Here is a 9739-nt window from a genome sequence, read left to right on the forward strand (position 1 = left end):
ATCTTATCTTTTGGCCCACAGGTATACTTTTGAGTTAGTATTTTTGTATTTCTGAAATAGAGACTGAGGAGTAGAATTTCTGAATTTTATGATAAATTAAATTATTTTTATGTTTAAAGAAATTTCCGTACTGTTTCCCATAGATGTTGACCAGCTTATATTCCTACTACTAGTACACGAGCACTCTAGATCATTCTTACTAGTCTGAGGTGCTATTCCAATGTTTTAAAATTGTATTTTTCTGATAACCAGTGATACTGAACATTTTTCCATTTGCCTAATTGTCACACTTCATTTCTTTTAAGGAGAAGCTACATTCGTGATTTGGAGCACATTCATTATTTGAAATTATAAATTCTACATAGGATCTGGAACTGAGAATTGTGTGTGTGTGTGTGTGTGTGTGTGTGTGTGTGTTGCTAAGGATTGAACCCAGGACCTCACACATGCAAGGGAAGTGTTCCCAGACTCAGCTATCTTCACATCCCAGTCTCCCTTTTTATTTGGTTTTTATTTATTAGAGAGGTAAAACTTTAAACAAAAAGGCTGAGTTAAGCATTATTGCCTCCGGAAATTGAATACTGCGTGGAGACAAAAATAGATAACTCCCTCTTTTTAAAATTTCTTTAAATTAATTTTTTTATTTTTAAAATATTTTTAATGAATCACCGTGAGGTACAGTTACAGACTTACAGACGTTCATGCTTATGTTTCAGTCATACAATGATCAAGTACCCATCCCTCCATCAGTGCACATTCTCTACCACCAATGTTCCCAGTATCCCTCCCACCACCCTCATCCAATCCGACCCCCCCACCCCACCCCCGCCTCTGTAGCAGGCACATCCCCTTTTACTCTCTATAGTCTACTTTCAGCACATATCTCTCATCCCGAGCAAACCCTCCAAGCATCCTTTACATGGTGGGCCCTTCTGTATCTCAGCTGCTGATATTTACCTTATTTTTAAAGGAAGTACAGTTTAGATTTATTGTAAACTATTAAAGACAAAGACTGGAGCGATAGCACAGCGGGTAGGGCATTTGCCTTGCATGTGGTTGACCTGGGTTTGAATCCTTAGTCCCTCTCAGGGAGCCTGGCAAGCTACGAAGAGTATCCCACCCTTACGGCAGAGCCTGGCAAGCTACCTGTGGCTTATTAGATATGCTCAAACCAGTAACAACAAGACTCACAATGGAGACATTACTGGTGACCGCTAGAGCAAATAGATGAACAATGGGATGACAGTGCTACAATGTTATTAAAAACAAAAGAAATAATTACATGACAAGAGATAAATATGACTTCTACTCAACATAAAAATAGTTTTCAATCCCACTTCTATCATGACATACTTCCCCATCTCCTCCACATAGTTCAAGTTTACTTATTCCTAAACTTGCTTTTACCCATTTTTATACATTAATGTATATGAATATATTACCTACATATAAACATGTATAGAATAATGTGCAGTGTAAATGCATATGAAAATGTGCATATATATAAATAATGGGAAATTAATAAACCAATGAAATGTCTAAGTATGTTTTTGATTCTTATATATTCAGCTTATTTATGAATTATCATAGTTCCTAACATTTATTTGTAAGTCCTAAGTCATTATTCCCAGTGTTTTTTCAATCACTTGTAGACATGTAGGAACAGCATAGACTCTGAGTCATTCTCCTTATTCCCAGCTGACACTGAACAAGTCAGGACTGCTTTCTTATTAAAACTTTCAAGCTACAAACACGAATACTTTCTGCAATCTATTTAGTACCATGGAGTTTTTTGTTATTGTCTTGCATTTATGTCCTTTTTGGCTGTAACTTTTCTGTTTATAATGGGGTTCCAAGAAATATGCTGTGTCTCTGCCTAATGTTTCTCAGTGCAAGAAATCTGTGATGTGCCTTACAGGGAAAACATATGTTAGATAAACTTTGTGCAGGTAGGTGTTATAGAGCCTCTGTCTCTGAGTTCAACAATAATTAATTACATAAACATACTAAAGGATTTTTAAATTGAAACATGCATAAAATAAGATTATGAATTAATCAGTTGACAAGAATGTGCCTTACAGGAAAATTTCCCCTAGGAATAATGGTTTAGCATTTGCTAATTCAGTGTTCAAAGAAACTTCACAAAACCACTATTGTAAAGAGTGAGAAGCAATTTTAAATATGTATTTATATATCCATGCTGTTAGGCATAAAAACATATAGGTATTTGTGATAAATAGTACACAGAACAATATATGGTACCATTTGCAAAAGTTTAACTTTTATGGCAATGAAATGCTTTATATATTTCTTTTGAAACATTCTTGTCACTCAAAGTTATAGTTATGTAATTCACCCATATTCACCAGTGGTATGTTGGTTTAGTCATTTCATACTGCTCATTTACGAGATTATTGTTGAACACCAACTACGACTGCTGACAGTACAAATAGAGATCGCTTTTGACCTTATGATATTTGTTGACGTATAGATATTTCAAATTATTAGCTATTCCCTTTGTTATGCAGTTTTTTTTCAACCTGATGATAGCCTAATTCTCTTCTTAACCATTGTTCCTTTGAAGGTACATCTCCCTTCATGGTACTTTTATATTGCAGAAGACATGGAGTGGCTCAAAGGTACAACATAGTTGATTTACATCTCTCACACTCCCCTTCAATCTGCATTTTTTTCTCCTGCCTGGATGTGAAAAAATAGAATTTTCAGTAAAATGATCTGGGGACTGCTACTAATTGGTACAATGTACCTCAAATATTATTCTCTGAAACTTTAACCTCAGCAAAGTTCTCTATTCACACTGTTCACTCATTAAAAAACATATTACATATTATTAAAATATATTTTTTAATTTTTAGAAAAGATGTATTTGCTGGAGATATGCATTTAGAAATCATCAATGTATTTTATTCATGGAAATAGATGAGAGCATTAAGTGAAAAAAAATGCAGAAACAAGAAAAATGCTTTTTTTTTTTTTGAGAAGGACCAGAGAAAGGATACATGTTATTTTTGCAATTCATATTATAAAACTAGCACAGGGAACAGTGAAGAACTCCTTCAATAATTTACTCAGCAAATGCTTTTTAAGCATTTTCCATGGATTTAGAACTAGAACTAGAATTAAAAGGTAGTAAAGCAAAGTCAGAAAGCTTAGCCATCTGGAGGTCTGAAGGAGTGATCATATTTGTTTCATTGGACCTAGAAAGAGGGCTCATCAGCACATGATGGAAAGATAGAAATGCTCTTGCCTCACAGTACTTTCATTGTTTTTTATCAAATCCCAGCTCACATATTGTGACCTTCACATTCTTAATTGCAGCTTCCTAATGTAGGAATGTGTACTTGACTCAAGCTGAACTCATTCCAAAAAGAATTTTTTTTAACCCAGTGTTTGTAGAATGAATAAATTCTAATCCAACTCTTTTTCATCTGTGAAATCTGAAAGGGAAAAACCTGTTAAATTAAAAGGGAGCATGTTTAAAGCCTGTGCAGGAATATTATGGGAATTTAATCAATGTCTTTTAAGATCTCACCGGTGAACTGTTTGCATGGGTGATCTCTCAAAGTTTATTAATGCTTCGTTTGTTTAAGCACTATCAAAACTGTGTTGTCCACACTTAATGCAAAATCCCCCCAAATTTATTTCTTGTATTTTAATATGTCCAGGACTGGAGCGCTACCACAGTGGGTAGGGCATTTGCCTTGCACGCAGATGACCTGGGTTCGATTCTTTTGTCCCTCTCGGAGAGCCTGGCAAGCTACCAAGAGTATACTGCCCGGGTGGCAGAGTCTGACAAGCTACCCATAGTGTATTGGATATGCCAAAAATAGTAACAACAAGTCTCACAATTGAGATGTTATTGGTGTACGTTTGAGCAAATCGATGAACAAAGGGATAACAGTGATACAGTGCATTTTAATATGTTGGGAACTGTCAAAGACCATTCTACTTTTAGGTACATGAGTCCACTTAAAAATCCATGGTTTATGGAACAACAAACCTCCACGAATAGCTAAATCAATTCTTGTAGAATAAAAGATGGGAGGCATCACCTTCCTCAACTTCAAACTATGCTACAAAGTGGAAGTAATTAAAACAGCCTGGTATTGGAACAAAAGCAGATCCACAGACCAGTGGAATAAGGTTGAATATCCTTACACACACCCTCAAGTATATGATCATATAATATTTGATAAGGAAGCAAGAAATGTGAAGTGGAGCAAGGAAAGCCTTTTTAACAAATGGTGCTGGCAAAACTGGACAGCTACATGGAAAACAATATGGGCTCAGACCTCTCCCTAATGCCATGCAGGAAAATCAGATCAAAGTGGATTAACATCAGACCTCAACATCAGATCATATTCCATAAGGTACATTGAAGAAAAGGTCAGTGAATCCCTCTATGACACTGAAGCTAAAGGTATCTTCAAGGATGAAACGCCATTGACCAAGCAAGTGGAAACAGATAAACAAGTGGGATTATCTCAAACTTAAAAGCTTCTGCACCTCAAAAGAAGCAGTGACCAAAATACAAAGACATTCTACAGAAAGGGAAAGGATACCCAATATCCCTCAGACAAGGGGTTAATATCAAGGATATTCAAGGCCCTGGTTGAACTCTACAAAAAGAAAAACATCCAACCCCATCAGAAAATGGGGCAAGCAAGGAAATAAACAGAAACTTTCCCAAAGAAGAAATCCGAATGGACAAAAGGCATATGAAAAAATCCTCCTCATCACTAATCATCAGAGACATGTAGATCGAAACAACAATGAGATATCATCTCACACCACAGAGACTGGCCCACATCCAAAAGAACAAAAGCAACAAGTGTTGGCATGGATATGGGGAGAAGGGGACTCTACTTCACTGTTGATGGGAATGTCACATGGTCCAGCCTTTTGGGAAAACAATACAGATGTTTCTCAAAAAACTAGAAATTGAGTTCCCACTTAACCCAGCAATACCACTTCTAAGAATATATTCCGGAGATGCAAAAAAGCACAGTAGGAATGACATCTGCACTTGTATGTTTATTGCAGCACTATTTACAACAGCCAGAATCTGGAAAAAACCCCGAAAGCCGGAGAACAGATGACTAGTGGAAGAAACATTGGTATATCTACACAATGGAATACTATGCAGCTGTTAGAAGAGATGAAACCATGAAATTTGCATGTAAGTGGATCAACATGGAGAGTATCATGCTAAGTAAAATGTGTTAGAAAGAGCGGGACAGACATAGAATGACTGCACCTATTTATGGAATATAGAGTAACATAATAGGAGACTAACACCTAAGGACAGTAGAGATAAATGCCAGGAGGGTGGCCCCATGGCTTGGAAGCTGATCTCATGTACTGGAGGAAAAGGCAGATAGGATGGAGAAGAGACCAGTAAGCAAATGATGGTTGGAGAGATCATTCAGGATGGTAGATGTGTGCTGAAAGTAGGCTATAGGCCAAACATGATAGCTTCTTAGTGCCTATATTGTAAACTATAACACCTATAAGGAAAGAGACAGTAAGAGGGAATGTGTCTGCCACAGAGGCAGGGGGCGGGAAGAGGTGGGGGTGGCGAAAGGGACACTGGGAACATTGGTGGTGGAGAATGGGCACTGGTGGAGGGATGGGTACTCGAACATTGTTTGATTGAAATGTAATCACGAAAACCTGTAAGTCTGTAACTGTATCTCATGATGATTCATTAAGATAAAAAGAAAGAAAGAAAATCCATGGTCATTTCCTTCCAAAAGTTTTCCCCAGAAACACACTCTGATGATTAACCTGAATGCCTCTTGGCATTCTTGCTCCAACTCCGTTCTGGGATACTCGGTACAGGTACGTTTTCTGTGCCTCCCCATTTCCTTTCTACTTTGGGATTTGGTTTTCTTCCTATATTTTTGTGTTTTCCCTGACCCTTTGCTGTAGTTGTGGTCATTGTCTTCATGTGGGAGGATGCTCTTGCCTGTGGTGCTCTTTTTCTTGGTTGTGGGACAGTGGGAGTTGCAGTCATTGTGGAGCTGAGTTCACAGAGGTTGTTGGGGCCTGTCAGAGATCAAATCAATCTTTTTCCACAGGCAGGCCAGGAACTACTGAGCCACATGTCAGGTTCCTTTGTTTTGATTTGAAAAAAAATGACTAATAAACTTCAGGCAAACAATAAACTAATACAACATTTTAAAAAGATTATTGCTGCCAGGCATGATATGTTTTTTCTATACAAACAAACAACAGGTCAAACAATCTTTAAGGATGGCTGCAGGGGTGCTTTAGCTCAAGATATTTTGAAGACATCAAAAGAGTAACTTTAAAAAAATTTCAGACTAAGCTTATGTTGAATAATTATACTCTGCCACTATATTATATTCAATAGAGTAGTCATTTTATGTCTGCTTCTCTGTCAAATAAGAAATTGATGAAGACTCTTATCTGTTAAGAAGAAAATCACTGTATCACTGTCATCCAGTTGTTCATCGATTTGCTCAAGCGGGCACCAGTAATGTCTCCATTCATCCCTGTCGTGTTCTAGTGTAGCCCGTGGCATATTGGGAGCTGCAGTTTTCCAGACAGAAGGTTTCTCTTCACATTCCGTTGCCTTCCTGGTGGGGAAAGAGTCCTGTGCTATTCTCCAGGCCCACCACTCTGTTGAAGCCTGTTGGTCCCTGGTCTAGGCTTTTGTAATGACCTGAATGACATTTTCGCACTTTTCTACTTGCCCAAAATTGCCTGCTGTTGCATTTTTTTAAAGTGCATTTTGGAATCTATATTGAGTTATTTGGAATAAACCAGAGGGAAGACATTTCTAACAAGTGTATCACTAGAAATTTCTTTGGAATAGAAGCTTGGGACTATAATGGTATTTTGTTTTCCTTCTTCTGAAGTTACTGTATAATAGCCTATATAAGAACACAGGTCTATTGTAATTTAAGTGTTTTCTTACTAAATTATTGTGAAGAAATAACCCAAGGGAAAGCAAACTCCTACAGAAAATGAAGTTATAGAACATTACGCATTGAAAAGCATTCTTGTACCTATGGTTTTGTTATTTTTATTTCTTGCCAATTGGTAGCTAGAAACAGATTTTAAAACTGCTTTATGCTTTGCTCCTGAGGGCAGAGCTCGCGAAATGTTAGAAGAGTCATCTAATTACAGAAGAACAATGGGAATAAACCAATTTCCATGGTTCTTCAATGAGTTAGTTTCTTTTCTGAGGCCTTCCTGAAAGAGTAAAATTTCTAGGACTGCTGCTATGCTTCTTATGGTATCTGTGTTTTAATAAAACTTCAGATGAAAGTTTACAGACAATGTTTCCCCCAGACTTTTACCCAAGTACCTTTAAAGACAGAATAAATATCTGATGAGTTCATAGAAATAGCTCAGGTGAATTCTCCCAACTCTCAAACACAGAGAACATATAGCTATCAACAATTCAAAGAGTTTCATACATGAAAACTATGTATTTTTAATTGGATATTTTTCTATCCATGTTGCTCTAGCTTTTGCTCTAATCTAAAAGGACAAGATGTAACACATAAAGAATTCTCCCTTCCTTGATCCTCTACTCTTTTATCTATCTCTCTATCTCTCTATCTATCTATCTATCTATCTATCTATCTATCTATCTATCTATCTATCATATCTCTATATATCTATCTATATCACCTATCTAGCTTCAAAATATCATATACATTAAAAACTCTTAATGAAGAAAAGATCATAAGTTCACTTGTAAATTCTTTCCCCAAGTAATCTTCAACCAATGCCCTGGGCATTTGAGTAAAACAGTTCTTCTTTCTTCTGTAAAGAGACAAAAGTTGTTTTTTTTTAAATTATTTATTTTATTAAATCACCATGTGGAAAGTTACAAAGTTTTCAGGCTTATGTCTCAGTTATACAATGCTCAAACACCCATCCCTTCACCAGTGCCCATATTCCACCACCAAAAACCTCAGTATACCTGCCACCTCCCACCCCACACCCCAGCCTGCGTAACTGATAAACTTCACCCCATTTTCTCTTTACTTTGATTACATTCCATATTTCAACACTAAACTCACTATTGTTGTTGGAGTCCCCCCCCCCAAAAAAAAAACAGCCCTACTGACAAGGAAGCATTTGATAATTAGTTTTCCATTGCTGAGAATGAAGAGATATGAAGTATCGCGGCTGCTACCGCAGCCATGCGTTTTAGGATTTCTGTATTTTAGTATTTTAGTAATTAAGTCCAGGGAGATTTATGTTAGAAATTGCATCATTTCCCTTCCTGGGGCAGTATGGGGCAATGGCTTAGTTCACAGTCTAGAGACATGGCTGCAAGCAGTTTCTGGGACCAAAAGTAGTCTAGCTGGCCTCCAGATTGTGGTCAATCAGCAGCAAAGCGGCCGCACCAAAGTGTGGCCGCCAGGGTCGAGTCTTGGCAGAGCGCGCGCCAGTATAGGCCCCGGTCCAAGATTGCCCAAGCGTCCCACTGTTCCAAGTACATAACTCTCTTTTTTTTTCTCTAAGGAGACAAAAGTTTGTTTTAAAGGAACCTGACAGACTGATATTATTGTTATAAGAGTGGATCACTTTAGCATCAATAATTTACCCACTTATGCTTTCAACATTGCTCATAGAAAAATAAACTTGACCTTTGTCAAAGGTTCTGCTGAGTCAGATCTTCTAATGACTCCTCACTGCAGTCCCAATGCAGTTCGTGTTCACGCAGCAATTTCAGCATTTTAAAACTAGAATACAGAAATTTTAGAATACAGAAATTTTGATACAGAAAACACAGAGGGCAGCTGGAACCTTATCCTGGGGATCATCTGGAAGACATTTAGCTCTCTCCATTTTTCTTTTCTCTCCTTTTTTCAATAGCTGAGTTTAAACTCAGGGTCTACCAAATGCTTTTCCATGAAACCACAACCCAAGTGTAAGCAATATCTAAACACTAAATATCATCAGCCTGGACTCTTAGGGGTAATCTCTAGATGATATTTTTGAGAACCACCTCTGATATTTCACTTCACATATATTTACTTTTTAGACTGTTTCTAATAAAATTCCTTTCCTCAAAGATGATATAAAAATGGATGGATCTTGGGATCAGTGCAGGGAGCTTGTTTTGCATGCAGCTGACCCAGATTTGATCCCCAGCATCCCATGTAATTCCACACACACCACCAAGAGTTATTCCTGAGTGCAGAGCCAAAAGTAAACAACCCCAAGCATCCCTGGGTGTGGCTCCCAAACAAACAAACAAAAAATGGTGGGATCTTGGGTGTTAGGGCATGGCATTTCAGGAATGAGACTAGAAGATCTATCTTGGCACTACTCTACATGTACATAGTTTAATCTTGGCACCACTATTTTTATTTTGCTGTTATCACAAAAAGGCTATCATGGTGCATCACAAACAGTGGTGTGTTATTGTTGCAACTAAAGTCACCATGAGAGCACTACAACCGAAAAGATAAGTAACTTCTGGCAAGTACCACAGATTACGTATAAGTACTACAACTAAGTGTGTAAATACTACAACCAAGTGCCTGCTTATGACAACAATAACAGCAGTAGCAATAAAGGGAATGATAGAAAAGAAGCTTTTATTTAAAAGATGGGAGGGTCTTTGATATACAAAGACAACAGAGGAAACAGAGATTGACTGTACTATCTTAAGTGGGGAAGAAATGATTTTAGATAAATGTTTAGATTCAGTTAAAAAAGATGTAAG

The sequence above is a fragment of the Sorex araneus genome, chromosome 1 (assembly GCF_027595985.1).
Source record: "Sorex araneus isolate mSorAra2 chromosome 1, mSorAra2.pri, whole genome shotgun sequence".
Lineage (NCBI taxonomy): Eukaryota > Metazoa > Chordata > Mammalia > Eulipotyphla > Soricidae > Sorex > Sorex araneus.